Raw genomic sequence first — 18988 nt, forward strand, 5'->3', positions numbered from 1 at the left:
CTGGGCGATTTAGAGATGCTTTTGGAAATAATGGAGTTTAAAAGGGAAGCTAAAAGATATAATGGGCTGTTAATCAATGAAACAATTACTCGCAGCGGAAATCCTGGCTTATGAATCTTTGGCAGTCCGTATGCTCTGGGAATAATCTCATCAATAACTAACAGTTTTTTATAAAGAGTCAGATCTACGTAATCATTTTTCTTCCATCTTTGTAAGAGAGAACGAGTTCCAGTCGCCAATTTTTTGGTCGGATCAGATTTTTATATAAATGTCATTATTCGAAAACACTGTTTCAAGTTTATTGATATAATCTAATCTGTCCATAAGGACAGTAATATTCCCTTTCTCTGCTATAGTGAAGAAGGCGTTAGGATGACGCTTCATGAATAATTCAGTGGCTCGCATCCAACCTTTGAGTGAAAAATTTTTAGGATCGAAACGATCATTATCTTTGTGTAGATTCTTTAAAATGGAAATGAAATCATTTCTAATGTGGTTGCCTTCAAGAGAGGAGATTGCGGATGTTAGTTTCGATATCCTTTATAAATTCAATTGTTGTTTTCCCCTCGTTGATGTTGAATATCGGGAGATTAAATCTCTGATCTAATTGTAGGAGGAGTTGGACCTCGATAGGGATACGAAGGTTACTTAAATTGACAAATCAATCATTATGGACAACATTAAAGGATGAAATCAGCTCAAAATTGTCAGGAGGGATGTGGATACTGTAACAGTTGTCTGTAGAGGAGGGTCTGTGAGGTTCGACTAGAGAAATGCTTAAAAAACTAGTGTTGTGCGATGGTGAAGACTGATTTACATGGGTATGACTCTTGGGAATAGCGAAATATTTAATAGGTTTGATACTGCTCTTGTGATTCGTATCGGATGCAAGCCGATTATAATTTTATCCATGTATCTGTTTTATCGCCGACGAATTATATATCGTTTACACATTTAATTATTCCACTTTTATGCTCCTGAGTGCCCATTATGTTTATGTTAAGAAGCGTCTGACCATTACTAATTTTGCAAAAAATATTTAAAAAAAATGAAATATAAATGAAAAATGAAACAATATTTATTAATATTGTTTATTTAAAAAATACAATTGATACAGTTTATTAAAAAAAATAGTTACTGTCATAAATATTAATACATATTTGAAATAAATACAATTTTTATTCTTTATTATATCTTTTAAACTTAATAAACTTTAATAAACTTAATAAATTTTTTACTCGAAATAAAAATATTAATATTAATCATGAAAAAACATTGTTGCATTAAAATAATAACTTTTTTTTATCGAAAAACTTATTACTTTAATGCAATAACGATTTTTCATGAATATAATTAATATTTTTATTTATAGCAAAAATGTTATTAAGTTCAAAAAATACGACAAAAGATAAAAATTATATTTATTTCAAACATACATACATATTTACAATCATAGTAGTTATTTCTTTACAAAAATTTTATTTTTTCTAATGAGACTGTAATAAGAAATTTTTTTTAAATATATACTTGTCTTTTTAAAAGAAAACTAATAATTTCGGAAAAATATATTATTTTTAAAAGAAAAACGCAATTTATAAAGTAAATGAGAATTATTTATTTATTTTTATATGTAACATTATATTTATGGACATATGAAAAATATTTAGTATTTCATTTTGTATTACATTTAGAATAATACAGTTATTATTTAATCTACTTTCCTTATTATAATATTAATATAATAATAATATTAGTATAATTATTACAACATTATTTTATATTAAACAATTTTCTGTCAAGCAAAAGAAATAATATTTTTTAAATCTATTTTAACATAAAAAAGCATTAATTTCGAGAAATTATATCTATTTAATAAAAATAATCATATTTTCAATATTTCATAAACGGATACCTCTTGAGGTAATTAATCAGCTTTCTTGAAACAAAAAATTATTAAATAATAATATTTAAAATATTATGATTTTAAAAATTTGCTGGAACATAACTTTTTTTATCCGTCATAACATGAGTATATTATACATGACAATCTGGAAGAGCTGAGATATGAAACCCCATTCCTGTATATCTTTTATTAGAATTATTAGAATTATTATATACATTTACAATTAAAGGTATATGTGTATAAAAATGATATAATTGAACGTGAAATAGCATATAGAAGTAAAAGAGAAAATATGCTATCTCTCTCGTTCTTTCGTTTTCTATTCTATTTACTCTCGTTATGCTTATTTATAGAAAAAAATGTCAAGTATAAAAGTGTCAAGATGCGGTTTTCGAATATAGAAAAATGGTTAATACTACAAAATGTCTGATATCATTATAAAATTACCTTTTTAAAAAGATAAAAAAAGAGTGTTGTTCGAAATTGCTAGAAGTAAATTGTGCCTGAAAATGAAACGCGGAACACGACAAGCGCACGTGACGATCCGCGATTGATTGCCCTAAATCATCCGATCGATGGCGTCAGTGGTAGCCCGTCAATACCTATCACGCGGAAGTAATTATGCTTATCAGCCACCCTTCAAGGGCGGCGTTGTTTCGCAATCGATGAAACGTATATGTGTGCTATCGATTGGCCGAAAATCACATGATTCGTCGTGTCAATCGCTGATAGGACGAAATCGATCGGATGATCCCGCAAGCTTCTCGAAAAACTCTCGTTACCCAAAATTCTCTGCGAGTCGACCATAATCTAATGCTACTGAAAAGTATACCGTGCTTGTGTCGTCAAGTCAATGCTCTTGTCATTCTCTATCGCTCTTGTCGTACTCATAAGTTCAGCTCGTGTCGTAAGTTAGACTTGTCATATCACTCGTCTCGTAATAACGTTACGTAAATCATCGTTGCGAGAGACTTCGGCGAAGCATTTTGAATCGTGGCGAATTCTTAGTTCACATTCTCTCTCATCACATCGAGATTCTAGTGCCTCGAACTCGACAAGAATATTTACTGCATTCTCAAAGAGCGAATTCTCAATGACAAGTGCGCGTATCTCAGTTTGATGAAGTAGCACATCATCATTTCCTAAGTTTGATCAACGTGAAAGAGCTTGCGACCATTCTCTTATCACGCTGCGGATATTCTCCAATCACGTGACCGCGCAATTCGTGCGAACTGTTCAACCCTGTGCGTGCAATCTGCCTAACGAAACATCTGTTCTATTTTATCAACATGTATGCCACCATCAGACTCTATATTCTGTACATTTCACTGACAACAATTGACTTATTATATTAATGTGATTTATCTCAAGAATTCTCATCATTCTATTATCCATCGGATCCTCAATCAAGGGTTGTTCCAGCGAACGGCGTCTCTTCCGCATAGGTGTCAAATATAGTAAGATCCTATTTAAATCTAAAAATTACATCACAATCTTATTAAATTTAAAACGGTCTCGCTTTCCCGCGCAGAGAGCGGTCAGTCGGTTACCAGGAGGAGGAAGCAAGGACGTTGGAGACAGAAATTCGCTTATTGTTGTTAGACGTGTCTTGCAATGATTTATTCACTGTACAGAATGATAGTGGACGGTGCGTTGGAATGCACCGATCTTCGCGAATGGTTGTGGCCGTGGACAGGCGAGACGGCGATCGGCGCGCGTATGGTTTAGTGTACAAATGCGGTATCGCTTCGGCGGTCGGCGCGATACTATTCGCTGCGCGAAGTTCGGTGGCGCGGGGCGGCGGGGTCGCACGTGCTGCCGTGGATCTTTAAATTGACGATGATGTTAGAGCGCTGTCGCGAGGGTGACGTATTCGCGAGAGCGTTTGACCGTTTAGATCGGAGAACGGGTGGGCCCGTTCCCTGCCGAGAGGACTCGGCTGACGGGGGGTGTACCTCTCGTCTGTCTCAGTGAATGCCGAGTGAACTCGGCCAGCCGGGGAGGGCCCCAGCTGTGTGCGGAGAAAGAGGCATCGGTGCCGAGTGTACTCGGCCGACCGGGGCGTACCCCGGTGCTCGGAAAGGAACGGTGGTATCGGGGAGAACCCCGATGCCCGGCGGAGAAATCTCGGGAACGGCGGAGTCGGATCGAGCGGACTCGACGCGCTGGGGAGATCCCAGCAGCTCTCGGCTTGCCGTGAGAGATTCGGAGATTCGGCTTTCGGCCAGGCCAAGCGAACTTGGCACGTTGGAGAGGGCCCCAACAAAACTCAGGCTTTCTACCAGGCTTCGGATGCTCGCTTCCTTAAGACGTGCTCTCGGAAAACGAACGAGGAACAGGAGTGATTTCCTGTGGAGAGCGATGCTTTTTTATACCCGAGATCGACCTCAGTATTTTCGGTCGGATCGGTCGGATTGGTCGATCTCGGAGTTAGCATCCCTCTCCCCAGGAGCCGAAAAAAGGCTCGGATATAATTGGTTTTTTGGGGATTATAAGAAATAGGAGTGGGGGATGTTCAAGAGTAGGGAAGGAATTCGGTGGGAAGGTAACCGGCGCGGTGCGAGGTTGGTCACGCGCTTGTAGACGCGGTCGTGGCGCGACGCGTGGCGCGATGCGAGGGAATACCACGAAAACAGGGATATTTTCGTGATATTCTCGCTTTGCTCCGACGCTTCGCGAGTTCGCGAATTGCCAATGATTAAAAAAAGGAGGCATAAATGCCTCTTGCGGCCACTGCTGCACTCCGCCTGTTGTTCGGCGGCCCCGACGGATGGTCAGTCGGGGGAAAATCGGAGGAGGAACGGAGCGGAGGGATGCAAATTCAAATAGTATCTAATATTCAACCCTAATATGTAAATCATTTATGTAAAAGATATATTCAAAAATGTGGCACCAAGTTATAATCTTATTACCTCGAAAGTTAAATGTATAATTGCATTTAAAAAATGTAAATCAATCAATGATTTGATCTTTGTATTCCCATTGTTGTACTTCTCGCAACAAGGAAAAAATTTGGAATTCCCCGGTCCACCTGAAGGGTTGGAACTCACGAACCCACCCAAATAAGAAGGGAGGCTATGCGTCACGACGGGGCCCGACCACGAATCAGTCGTGAAAACTCGTAATTATTTTGCGAAAAAATACCACCTCAGCCAGGAATGAGTAACTCCAATGTTTCTATTGCGATCAATCTCTACATCATTGAGTTTATATCGAATTTCATCAAACATGAACGCGACGCAATTATTTCCCAATACTACATCAGATCTATCAACCTCTCTGTTCTTCGTCAATCTTCCTTTAACGTAGAAAAAACTTTCAGATGGCAACGCGTATAAATCTTGCTGTTGTATGGATATTCTTATTTCATCGCTATGTCCGAATGTCGTATTAACATATGGATTGTATGTGCATTTCTATCTTGATAATGCGATCGTCAAAGATCGGCTGATCTCCAATGTTCAAGACATCGGTCATCTCAGATATCTCATACGATGAATCCCAGTAATTTCAAAAATTTAACGTTCGACGCGTTGAGTTTTTTCTTCTTCTTGATACAATCGAATGAGCGAGTATTGTCGATCGGTGTTTTCTTTGTAAAAAATGCGTTATTTCTCTGCGCGTGCTTCGCTTCGTTCAACACGAGCATCTTAAATGTCGCGCTCGCGTTATCGCTGTCACCGGCGTACGTGTAATCTGATGGTGATCTCTTCTCCTCTGAAATCGAGCAATCATCCGTTCTGATCAACAATACGTATCATTAGCTCCGTAATGCTTCGTACGATGACTGGCAGGTAAGTGATCTGCATCGGCCTTTCCGATATCTTATATTCTGGCGACATGATCGTCGAAAATTCTTGTATTGTACGCACACTTGTGTCGTTGCTGTACGCGCCCGCGATCACGTTGCACTCTACACGGATAATGTTTACGTTCATTATGTTCGACACGTCCAATTCATACCACCTTCGCGGTTGCAATATACGCTTCGACGAGAAACCAAGCATCCAATATTATTGGACTTGTTATAATTTATTTTGTAGGCGCATTTAATCTCACACCTCATCGTGTTGTAATTTGCGCGGAGTACAATCGGGTATTCCCCAAACGTCATCGCCGCGCGCGGTGTCATCGGTTACCATTAAGTGCGTCGCGTCGCGATCGTTTCCGTAAAATCTTACGTCTCTAAAATTCATTTATGATCTGCAGTTTGTACGATCGGGAATCGTAATTTCTGCGTTGTCTTTACCAAAATAAAATGTATTGTTCGAAGAGTTTACATTCGGTATCATGTGATAAGTTTCCAAAATTGTTAGACCAAGCTCGTAATCATCGCTCAAATCTATGGCTGGAAAGTAATTTGTCGCGAGACTGCTGCTCTTCCCGCTCAGCGTAAGCGTCAGCGACATATAGAAAAAGCATTCAGCGAATATTGAGACGTCATGGCATTTTGTCGGACTTTTTAAATTCACGCACGTCGACCGTTTGGAGAAACCACAGGCACAGCTGTCCGCAAATGCTCTGATCGTACGTCTGATAAGTATTCGATTATACTCTATCGTCGTAATACTGTCTCTAAAATATCGCATCAGTTCCTCGGGCGGTCGAAGATTACCGAAACTATCAAACACGACGCGATCGTTCCTTTTTGCGCGCGCCACTAATTAGTAACGCATTACGCATGAAAACACCTCTATGATACGCGCATGCGTCTCGCCAGCTGGTCCAATTGTACATTGGTGGTTACGCCCGTAGATACTTTTATTCTCTTTGGCGTTTTTTTTTCTTTTTTTCCTTTTTTTCGCTATTATACCTTGTCTGCGTTTGTACGGAGCGAGATATAGTCTCCACCCGTATTTGTACGGAGCGAGACGCCGGCCGCGCGTTTTCATCGCGCGATTGTGATGTTGCAGTTCCTCGGTCGCCCGGCTTTCCTATCGTTTACTGCTTTCGCCACGCTGGTCGCTTCGCTGATCAAAGACCCGAGCGCGCTCAAAATTGGCAGAATCGATAACGCGCCATCTCGTTTCGCCGTTGGAAATATTTGTTTCTTTTTTTTGTCGACTTTTTTCTTTGCTTTCATACCCATGCCGATCTTGGTTTTGACTTTCATCGCTGTCCAAACGGCTGCAGCTGCAGCTCTCTCATTCAGAGTCGAATCTCTCGCGATAGTGCGTTCTAGGGCTTTATCGGCAAGTACCTTGTCCGCCGCGTGTCTGTCGATCAGATCGTTGCTCTGAAAATACGCAATGTCGTGTTCACGGCACGCCGTCCAATGGATTTATGCCCGTTTTATCCCCTAATCGCTTCTTCAGCCGAGTACTCGGGCCGCAAAACTGATAGCCGGGAATATGAATTACTCGAAAGGAAGCGCGTTTATCGTTCGATTGAACAGACCTCCAACGCAGCCTTTGTTTGACGTTGCTGCTGCTGACATACGTTACAATCCTTTATCTTCGGTGCTATGGTAGGATTGTCGATGTTCGTGCATTGCTACGGTTGGTATAATGTTCGACGCAGTGACGATAGGTTCGAACCTCCAAATCCATCTTTATATGCTCCGAAAGCTTGTCGTGGTAAATATAGTCGTCACACACGCGTAACAGTACAATTTTTGGTATATATTGCAACTGCTCAGCGCTCAAGTCCCGAATATCGGAGGAATGCGACAGCGCGAGATACATTTTTACAACTGAGCGATTCGTAGTTTCGTGCATCTATAAATAGGCGTTCAATCAAAGTCTAGATAACGCAGTGGGAACATAAAATTCGTGCGGCAGCCACTGACGATACACGTTGTGAACTGTCACGAGAAAGCGCGAATGATGGGGGACATCGCGATGGAGCGCAAGCATGGTGAAATGCTAGTACTATACGCGCCATCATTTGTGGTCCGTCGAATTGCGGTAAAATCAACGTTCTCATAAGCTTGTTCGAGAATCAGCACGATGTACGTTTCGAAAACGTGTACGTATATTCGAAATCGTTGCAACAACCAAAATATTGATATCTCGAAACTTTATTGATATCAATCGACTCCAGGAGGATTATTTGTATATTTGCCAATGGCGTTGGAGGGTGTCGCCGCTGCAGTCCGACCTGCATCCATCGAGAGAGTAGGACCATCATCTCTCTGGAGTACCAAGTAGCTCTTAGTGGAGTAGTGAAGTAGATTCTACCGCTCCTACTTGCGAGATGGTGCACATAAGAACCGTCAGTCTCGACACGAAGGGGTGAAGTGCATTCGAGGGGGTGGGACCATCATCTCTCTGGAGTACCGGTCGTGGGGATTCGAAAAAGAATACATGTATATATGTATATTGTAATATATATATATATGTGTCATTGTATTGTTGACGTGTTATTCTAAACACGTTATTTGCGATAAATATCATCACATGCCTCGGTGGTCGAAAGGATAAGATGCCTGCCCGGTAAGCAGGAGATCCAGGTTCGATTCCTGGCTGAGGTGGTATTTTTTCGCAAAATAATTGCGAGTTTTCACGACTGGTTCGTGGTCGGGCCCCACCGTGACGCACACCCTCCCTTCTTATTTGGGTGTACGTATATTCGAAATCGGTTACTTTACATTCTCCAGTAACAGTGACGTCATTTCACTGAGCGAGATACGTCCCAATTCGATCGTTGTCTTCGACGACGTTGCATATGATAAGCAAAATGCGATGAGTTTTATATTCCTCCCCCGTTCCTTTTTTTCATTAAAAATAATTTTCGTAATAAAATAAAATACTTCTCGATGGGCTGCCATTCAAACGTTGACTGCTTCTATCTTTGTCAGACGTACGCAAGACGTACGATACCTAAACATCTGATACGCGACAATGCGAACCTGCTGATCCTATTCAAGGATGGTACTAATTTGAAATGTTTACAACGATCATGTGAACGATGAATACCGACATGTCGTACGATGAATTCTGTGTCGCGATTGTTAGCAGCGCGAGTACGGATTCCTAGTGATAGATAAGAATAGTCCGCTTATCAATGAGCGATACAGAAAAGAATTTAACACGTTCGCGATACCATAACGCGATTAGTCGATGCCGATACGTCAATATGGATAGATAGCAAGTAGATAATATAAAAGATCGTGAGAAAATAACGAAACAGATTGCGAAAACGAGCGATTCGGTTTGCAAAAAATATCGCACTTTGAAAACTGATAAAATAGCTGAAGATGTAGCGTTGGAGAGACGCTTTAAACCCATCATCGAACCTCTAAAACAGATTGTTGAAAACATCGAGGAACTCAGCCGAAAAAATAAACCAATGTTGCAAAGGATATCGGTATTAAGAAAAAGAAACGTGAAGACAGCGATGACGTCGACGATAACAACGATGACAGCGATGATAACACTACTATTAACAGGATTCGTATTGGACAGATGTTGGATGATTGAAATTAACGTCGCCTAAAAAGCGACGTACAAAACAATTAAATGCCACGTCAGATTCATTTACGTACGAATCTACCCCGAAAGAACTATCGAAAGAACCGCCACCGAAGAATTACTTAAAGTACCACCGAAAATACCATCGTTTTTGTGAAGATGTTTTTGAGACAAAAGACGTCAGTGAACCGTCACCTAAAACAGCCATCAAACAAAATCTGCAAACACAAATAGGAAGTCGTGAAGTGCTTCATGGTCAACTAGGACCGTTGAGATGAAAGTACGTGGGTCTTCTTCTCGTGACGATAAAGCGATCGATAATGTGTACGGTGTTTCGATAAAAGTGGTACGATGCTCGGTGACAAAAAGTTTGATGTTGACAAAGATGACTCCTTAATCATGGACAATGTGAGATACAATGGTATACCAAGATTATATGAATTGATCTTCAAGAGACTTTCCGATGAGATTATATTCACCGAAGATGACAAACAAAAGTGTGTATAAAAATATGTATAAAAGTATACATATGTTAACGATTGCTGATAGACGTGGCTGCAGCGCCTATAATCTCATCATGGGCAACAAGGGATACCAGTACATCATCGCTCTGCTCGTATCTACATATAAGAAAAGCAGTAAAAAGAGTGTAGATATTGGCAATATATCATCCATCATGAAGTTAAACGACAACAAGATCGATTACGTGCATTGACGTGGAATGATTCCAACGAGCTGGTGAATCGACTCCGATTGCTCGACGCTTCGTATCGAGCTGGTCACAACGCTCACGACAACGAGATGCTGTCGATCATCGAGGAACTTCGCGAAGCCGGCATTATTTTAAATTAATCGCATATCGACGAAATGAGTCAGTCAATTGACGTCAGTTAGGAAAAAAAACAATTTTAAATCGTATATCTTATTTACTATTAAACATCGTCGAAATATGAGATAAAAATCCGATAAAACATGAAAAAAATGTTAGCTCCGAGAGACGACGATTCGTTGAGGAATTGCACGTTCCGGTGAGAAAAAATTTTCCGCGAAGACATGTCATAATTCGGGGATACGACGATCTATGGCAAGCTGATATCGTCGAGATGCGTCCGTACTCGAGTTTCAACAGAGGTCATCACTACATACTCATCATGATCGTTGAGCAAGTACGCCTGGGCCGTACCGTTCAAGAGCAAGATCGGAAGCGAGACGGTTAACGCTATCGCTAAGATAATTCGAGAGAGCGGAAGATGTTCGAGAAACTTGCAAACGGATATGGGAAAGGAGTTCTACAACGCCGATGTGCAGAAACTTTTGAAAAAACACAATCATTATTCCACATATACGATGTTGAATCGATCGTCGAGCGATTCAATCGCACGCTTAAGGACGACATGTGGAAGATGTTTACGCTCTACGGCACTTACAAGTGAGTCGATGCGCTACCGCGTCTCATGTCAGATTACAACGCGCGCAAGCACTATCGGCATGCGATCCGTTGACGTAGTCCCACTATCGTCAAAAGACTCTTGGATACGATGTACAGTGCGATCCAGCAAAATTCAAAGTAGGCGATTCGGTACACGTGAGCAAGTACAAGATAATTTTCGAAAAAAGTTACACGCCAAATTGGACCACCAAGGTGTTTAAGATCGTTAAAGTGCAACATACTAATTCCGTAACTTATCTGCTGAAGGACTATCACGAAAAAGTTGGAGTTGCGTTGGAGCATTCTACGAGCACGAGTTGCACCGCGCGACTTATCCGGACGTGTATTTCGTGGAGAAAGTACTGCGCAGGAAAGGAGACAAGGTTTACGTCAAGTGGTTGGGATTCGATGGATCGCACAATTTTTCGATAAACAAAAGCAGTAATTTAATTCATTTTTTTATTTTTACAATATATTAAAAATAAATATACAATATATTAAAATTAAATATACAATGTATAAATGTATACAATCTTATTATTCCTTTCCTTCAATTACATCTTCGTAAAGTGTAAAAAATCTACGTATAAATATAAAAAATTATTAAACGCATAAAAATATACAACACGGGTACGACACGTGTACAAAAATAATATAAAAATAATATAAAAAATGTATGAAAGTACAAGAAATACGTACATACATACGTACATACGTACATACGTACATACGTACATATGTACATGCATATATGCGTACATGCATACATATATATATATATATATATATATATATATATATATATATATATAAACTACATATATAAAAATATAAAAAATATATGTACATTGTATATACATGTATATTACAAAGGAATCCGCCAATGTCCCCACGGTAACGTCGAATCCGGTATGATGTTCGTTTGTCGTCGTACGGACTCAGAGCGATTTTCGACTCGGACACCGTATATACTTGGTGTAACTTGGATCTTATACATGACTGACAACAAGTCATTTCGTCTTTTCATTCAAACACCGTGGGTAATCGTCGAACATTATTGTTCGCGCTACGACATTACTTTTTACACCCTTCGCCTTTTTGGTGTCCTTTTTACTTTCACCGCGTACATCTTCACTCTGAGTCCGACGAATTCCATCATTATCGTACCGTTATTTCCATCCTTCATTAGGTTTTTTTTATTCATGAGGAATCTTGTACGCATTGTCCGGCAGATAATCATTCGTATCGAATCTAACAATATCGTGTTTCATCGTCTCGTACATATCATCACACTCGATGTAATATATGAGATTATCCGTATGGATGTGCATGATCTTACATTTGTCGCGACAGTGGTGACATATACTCGTGGTGAAATTCGTAGCAGATTTTCGATATATCGAGTATACACATACTCATATAAATCGGCTTGTTGAATTTCATCTCGAGTTTACGCAGTTCGACGGCGAAATTTTCCACAAAGACGCTGCGGCTGTGGAAATTTGGCGATCATTGCCTTCGCGCTATACCATTCTATTTTGTTATCAATTTTACATCTATGTGATTCCGAACATTTTTCATTGTTTTACCAAATACCGCGTTGTTCATCAATTTGTACAAATTTTTTTCGAAATCGTTTTTCGCGCACGTTCTAAAATGTGTATTGAGTTCCATGTAATCGCGGAGCCAGGCGAATTGAGCAAATTGTAGTACGCGATGTATTTTTGCGATACGAAGACCGTGACACGTACATTGCTGCAGGCTGCGATTGTGGATGACGTATCGCTTCTTATTATATAACGTTGCGAGAAGTTTATCCCGCCATGTGCCAGGTAGTTTATCGCGCGTCGGACAGAAAGGTAAGTCAGTGTGACGGTCATGCAGATGATGCGGATACTCGAGATTGACCTCGAAAATATAACCCGTAGGCGAATCCGGAGCGATTGCGCTCACGTCAAAGTTCGCAATGTTTTCAATTCGAAATTCGGCATAGGGCAGCGATTGACACATCGCCCATCCGTACAGATTGTTCATGTCGTAGTACATTAAGTACGACGACGATTTCAACGGGTTGTACGAACGCATGTACTTATTATTGGTCTGCTCGTCTGCCGGAACATTGACTGAGGCCACCGCGTATATCGCGCTCGATAAACATAATATCAATGTGACTAACTCAAATTTTACGCGCGTATATTTCAGCATAGCGTCCTATGTGAAATCTGGTAATGTGTAGTAATAAGCGAGATCGAGACTATAACTTTCGATGTAACTTTCGCGGAAATTTTCAAAAACGTCGGTCAATAACAAGACATCGGTTTTTAAATACAGATCGCTATTGTTGTGGCCGAGCAGTGGTCCGCTCGCTTTGGCTTCCGAGTAATATTGAGAAGATCATTCCTTGCCAACGCGCCGTTGTTTATGATTATTGATTGATTGATTTGATTAAGATTTGATGGAGATTCGTGGGACGGTTTTGAGAAGCTTAAAAATTAAAACGAACTGTGTAATAGTTATTGAACTTATTAAATCATTTCATTTTTTGTAAACGACCTCTGTTTATTTACGCGTGTCGTGTGAGTGAGTGTTGTGCGAGTGATGGAAGTGCGATATTATATTCGCTTAGGATTTCAATAGAGAACCGCTGCCAAACGATCGCGGCATGCGCGTAATCATTCTCTGACACCGTGTCACTGATCAGCGAGCTATAAAATGATTCGCGCGATGGTAAACGCGTGTCCAGCAGCTTGTCCGCGCGATCCACGTATTCGTAGGGAAAGACACCTTTACGCGTCAACAAGTCAAAATCTTCGTTTGATAACGTGGAAAATTTGGAACGTAAAATTTTTAATTTCTCTTTCGTTAGAAAAGATGCCAATTTATCGAAGTTGGTATTTAAAAATTTGTACAAATCGATGAATCATAATCGTACGTAATTTCGTGAATCTGATTTCTCGGTGATATCGTTATCGCGTTTAGTAAACGAAATATATTTTTCTTTTGTTATTGGCAACACGTCGATTCTGCCTTCGAATGCTGTAGCTATTTCCATAATGACAAAGTGCGTGTCATAATCGGATAAGTTGTGAAATATTACAGGAATGCAATATGAATCTTTATAATTTAGATTGCAATTTGAATGCGCGAGACCACGGTAACGACCAGTAAGATGGCAATGATCGCGTACCCGCGTGTCGTCCGACACAAATGTGGCAACGCTATGGTATACCTTCCTCTGCTCTCTCGACAATGCTTTCATAAGGACATTCGTGAATAACAAAATTTTTACTCGATGCGCCAAGTTTTCGAGTTGCCGAACGAACTACACAATGCAGTCTTCGCCAGGCCGAAATCGATACGCCAATAATACGTCATCGTACGAGCATCGTACGTAGTATCCAACGCTAAATATCTCGTGCTGCTATAAGTGTATGATGCGCTTTCCTTCTCTCCCGGTTCCATTCGCCGTAGTACATACTCCAAGTCTGCGTATACGATGAAAGGAAGTCGTTTCTTATTCGTGTGATTCTTAAATGTGAGCCACTTGTCGTCTTCGCTCGGCAATCGGATGGCGCAATCATTCATCTGTTCGCAGTCTATTGTATGCGACTGCAATTTTTCAAATGAACTGAAATAAACATCTGCAAAAAAAGGAAAAAATTTTTTAATTTTTTTTAATATTTAATAAACAATTATAAAATATTATACAATTTCTTAAAATGTGTATACATACTAGTCGCAAAAGTATTTCTTATGTTCTTTTTTGTTTGCGAGTTCACGAGGCGGGACAAATCTTCAATGCACGCAAAATGCCCTGCGTTGTCGTCGCGCGGATCCTGCACGTACAAGATTTGTACGTACAGATTTGCATGCCATCTTCTTATTTGTCAGCCATATCGGGAGAATCTTCTTTTTCTTGATACCATAGACGTTGATGGAGATGTCGTTGAACTTTTTAATTTGATTCGAACTTTTTAATTTGATTCAACGTCATCAGAAACGTAATGTCTTGAAAATTCAGAACCGTCGTATAATGCGGATATGACGATTCGCGATCTGAATGCCTTTCAGCCGGATGCAGAGCCGCGAGCACTGACCACGCGAAACACGCATTGTCCGTTGACTGCACGTTAATCATCACTCTCTTTAACATAATTTCTCGCGGTAACTCAATGTAACATCCCGCATGCATCGGATTATATCTGTTCATGTTTACTGTGAGATTGAAAATTCTCGACGCCCATCCACTGTCGCGTTCTTGGAATTCTTCGAGCGATGCCAATGTGGGTTCGATGATGTACTGTTCGTACCATTCGTCCACATTTAACACTCGAAAGAGTTTACTATTTTTAGTGTTTATACTTTTATTGACGCGTTTATCGCCTGTCATAAACTCGCCGTTGAACGCGATGTTCACTTTTACACTACCGTGTCTTTGTACAATGTCTCGCACTCGCTTGAGCACTACATCACCAGCGTCTTCCAAAAATTGTCGCGGTTCGATATAGTCCACGTTAATCACCGCACTAGTCAATATGCGTTTTGAAACATATCAATTTCGCGCCAAACGAGAGATCCATTGTCTCTACTGGTACTCGCGTACTCGCCACCAACGTGCACGAAACGTCTTTCTAATTGAATTTTTGCACCCGCGCAATCCTCGCCACCACAGATTTGCCTATTTGCGGTGAGAACGCTTAATACGGCTAAGTTCTTCGAATTGTTCGATACACTCGTTGCATCGTTGCAGCCACGCGAAACACTTCACCAAAGTAGCGACCTGACTGCGCTGCTCCAGCAACTCGTGTTTCCACTCGCTCGAGGTGTTCTATTTTTTTTTAATATATTATATTATATTACGTCTCACGGAACACTTGCACGTGACTCGTCCACAATCGTCTTTCTTACGCGGCGCAAATTGGACACATGTTACATGGCATATATACGGATTCATTACAATTGGAGTAAAATCGATCGTTTAACGCATCAAGAATGTTTATCTCATGCTTCCTAACGGCATACATTATTCCAATGTGTCTGTCAGACGAACCATTCGGCATATACAATTAGAGCACCACCCGTCGAATAATAAAATTGTATTGTACAATGTTTTTTATTATTATTCAGTGCAAGAAGTTCCGACCGCGTAACAATTTTCTCTGCATAATCTATAAGCTCCTCACTCTGATCATTCAGGCAATCGCTGTCAGACAACGCGTGCTCTTCATCTTCATCTTCAATATCAATGTCAATATTTTCAATATTAATCTCCATTTCTTCTTCGTCTGCAAACACTTCGTCCATTATATTCGTGATGTCTTCTTCCATATTTTCAATTCACAATATTCACATAGTCAACTATTTCTTTCTCTTACATTCGATCAATTCATTAGATTTCCATCGACTGTGATCCCGCGCGCCCAATGTCCTATTATATATCATCAACAATTTCTTTGTCCCTTTGTCTCTTTGTTTAAATCAAAGCGTCGTCATACATTTGCATTCGAGTTCGCAATTTATTTATCTATTTATTTATCTATTTGTTTATAGCAGCCGGATTATCGGCGCTTTTTTCTCTTAATACGTCACGATACGTACGTCGGTATTTCTAGGAAAAACAATCTTATTGCGGCTTTTCCTGAAAAAAAGGCGGCGGCGGCGAATGTATTCAAATTGTTTAAAAATAAATATGTAATTTAATATGCAAAATATGTATTTCTTATTCCTTTCTTTCCGCTATAAAAATAATTATCCGAAAAAAATAGTCATAAGATTCTTAATAAGAAAGAAATATCGCAACGGGAGAGAAAGATAAAGAGTACAACGAAAAGGAAAGATGAGAACATAAGCGCGGCAGCGGCAGCGGGGCCGGGCCCCCTTCTGACGTCATGTTCACGCACACTGTCTGCAATTTGTTTTCTCATTTCTCATTTATGTAATCTTCGTCACTTGTTTATCTATTTGTTTATATCATCTTATATCCTTTGGAGCTACTATTTTATTATCCCCCCCCCCCGGTGACGTTATGTCCTTCGAGTCGCAATTTTTTACCTATTTGTTTATCTATTTATTTATCTATTTGTTTATATCATTTTCGCCTTTGTAGCTGCCGAGCTTATTACCGTTCTTATCTACCTCCCCCTCCCCCGCGGCTCATTTCAAAGGACCGCCGCCCCTGCCTCCCCCCTCCCCTTTCCCTCCGCGCCGTTCTTCCCCGCACACCCGCATCCCCCTCGGAATTCCCGGGTTAGAATCGGCCCTATACCTCTACTATCTTAGAATATTTAGTATCAATAAAAAAGGAAATATTTATAATAGTTATAGTTGTTCTTTCAATTTTTTGGTGGTATTTGCGAGAAGGTATTCATTTGTCTGTATCGTTTTTTCAGTGTCGTCTACCATATATGGACTATTATCGCTTGTAATACTTTTATTTGATTTTTTATAGTGTTTAATGTTGCCTATTGCATGTAGTATAGTCAGTTGTTCGTTTATTAATTTTTCGTCATTTGCGTCCATAGTACCAAATAATGTTTTTGAGATTGAGCCTATTGCGTTAATTAAACCTCTTTTTTTCTTTTCTGAATTATGCATAGATATTATTCTGGTTATTAAATGATTTACTGTCGTACTTTTTTTCTATGATTTTGTTAAGATTTAGGCACGTTTCTTTATCCGCAAACGCGATAAGTTGGCACGTATTCTTCTTCTGTTTTATACACATATCCTTGCATTTGTTTTAACTTTTTCATTAGTGAGGCGATGTTTACTCGGATGACAAGTTTTCAGTATGATTTCACTTGATGTAGATATTCTATTTTTTCAAAGTATATTCCAGGACGATGATTGAAATTTTCTATTTTAAATGATATCTCTGTGCTCAATTTCTCATGTAGTCCTTGGGTAGCACATATAATTATTCTGTAAGATAATATTTTATCAATTGTATTAACTTTCAACTTAATTTGTTATAAATGCTTTTAATCAATTTATGTGCGTCCACAATTTTTTACGTCAGTTTTTAATGTATAGTTTACATTAGAATTCTTTTTTATGATTACATACGGTCCATAAGGAAACTAGCTTTTTTGATCTTCCGCGACGTAAAGTTTTGTCGTACAGCAATACTTTGTCCCCTATTTTAAAATTTATTTCCTTCGCTTTTTTATCATAGTATTCCTTTGCCTTTTGTTTTTCTTCTTTTAAATGTTCCTTTGCGATTTGATTTGTTGCTCGTAGCCGTTTTTTTAGTTCCTGTGCGTAATTGTCGTAGATATACATACAACCATATACGACGGTTTTGGCGGGGTGACTAATGGTAGGGTAGCTTGGTGTCCATAGACTAATTCAAATGGCGTGTATCCCGTTGCCGTATGTGGTGTAGTATTAAAGATAAAAATCGCGTACGGTATCCATTCGTCCCAATCTGTTTGATCAGTGTTTATATAATGGCGAAGGTACTCTGTCAGTTTGGTGCGTACGTTCAAGGGCTCCGTTACTTTCGGGTTGATAGGCTGTTGTCTGTATTTTGTCAATTTTCAATAGTTGACACACATTTTTAAATATCTCACTTACAAAGTTAGTGCTTTGATCGGTTAATATCCTTTCTGGTATCTCGTGTTCAAGTACGATTTTAGTAATAAATTCTTTTGCGACTATGACGGCTTCTTGATTTGGGCTAGATATTGACTTACTTTTGTTAGGCAGTCTTGAAGCGTTAATACATATTTGTTACCTCAGGAGTCCTATGATAAAATACATTTTTCGAAAGGTTTTTCAGGCGTCCCCATAATTACTAAAGGTGCTTTTATTTTGTTTTTATTCTTTTGGCAATACTCGCATTTTGCAACATATCTTTTCACATCCTTAGTGATGCCTGGCCAAGTATGATGCATTCGAATTTGATTTAAAGTACGCTCGATTCCCTTGATGTCCTCCTATGGGCGCATCGTGATATTCGTATAATATTTATTGCTTCTGTTCTTCGTTATATTCTTTTACAGGAATTAGTTATCTCTTCGTCTCGTGTGACCGTCAATAGATTTCTTAACTGCGGACTTAATGCGTCCGCATTCGCGTTGGCTTTCTCTGCCATATGAATAATCTCGTAATCATATTCTTCAAGTTACAGTCTCCATTGGATCAGTCTTGATCATTGACGTTAAACAACCATATTAACGGTTTGTAATCTCTTATTAAATTTTGTACTGTATAAATACGATCTAAATTGTTTTACAGCTCAAA

At 39.5% G+C, this 18988-nt stretch overlaps 1 protein-coding gene across 3 annotated transcripts in view; it reads left to right on the top strand.

The window, feature by feature from the left end:
• The window catches only part of LOC105433428 (galectin-8), a 420969-nt gene that overhangs the window by 193967 nt on the left and 208014 nt on the right, over window positions 1-18988 (top strand). The gene's annotated exons all lie outside the window — the stretch shown is intronic.

This window comes from Pogonomyrmex barbatus, unplaced genomic scaffold, assembly GCF_055798465.1.
Source record: "Pogonomyrmex barbatus isolate J1 unplaced genomic scaffold, ASM5579846v1 scaffold3, whole genome shotgun sequence".
NCBI classification, from domain to species: domain Eukaryota; kingdom Metazoa; phylum Arthropoda; class Insecta; order Hymenoptera; family Formicidae; genus Pogonomyrmex; species Pogonomyrmex barbatus.